At 48.2% G+C, this 367-nt stretch overlaps 2 protein-coding genes across 2 annotated transcripts in view; one reads left to right on the top strand and one right to left on the bottom strand.

The window, feature by feature from the left end:
* LOC126896988 (tight junction protein ZO-1) overlaps positions 1 to 367 on the bottom strand; it is a 158,164-nt gene that overhangs the window by 37,665 nt on the left and 120,132 nt on the right. The gene's annotated exons all lie outside the window — the stretch shown is intronic.
* Positions 1 to 367, top strand: part of LOC126896998 (uncharacterized) — a 48,514-nt gene that overhangs the window by 27,044 nt on the left and 21,103 nt on the right. The window lies entirely within an intron of this gene.

Below are 367 nucleotides of genomic sequence, written 5' to 3'. Positions count from 1 at the left end.
ATAGGAGGAGACAACCATTTCCGAATGGCTACCTACCCCACCACTGACATGAAGTTATAATGCGCATGCGCACTTTTAACCAACATTTTGATTGACATTAACTCTCCCACCTATGTTACCTATTACTCCCACTATCGTGAGACAACGCCTCCCCTTTCCTCATCTATGATAAGACCACGCCTTCCCCTACCCCAACAATGATAAGACCACGCCACCCCTTATCAAAACAATGATAAGACCACGCCTCCCCTTACCCAATCAATGATAAGACCACGCCTCCTCTTACCCCAACAATGATAAGACCACGCCCACTGTGTGACCTTGACATTACCCCCACCATCGAAAGACCACGCCCACTGTGTGACAC

The sequence above is a fragment of the Daktulosphaira vitifoliae genome, unplaced genomic scaffold, assembly GCF_025091365.1.
Source record: "Daktulosphaira vitifoliae isolate Bord-2020 unplaced genomic scaffold, ASM2509136v1 Scaffold_1, whole genome shotgun sequence".
Lineage (NCBI taxonomy): Eukaryota > Metazoa > Arthropoda > Insecta > Hemiptera > Phylloxeridae > Daktulosphaira > Daktulosphaira vitifoliae.
Note: the sequence above shows the minus strand (reverse complement) of the source record. Positions and strands in the feature narration are given on the sequence as shown.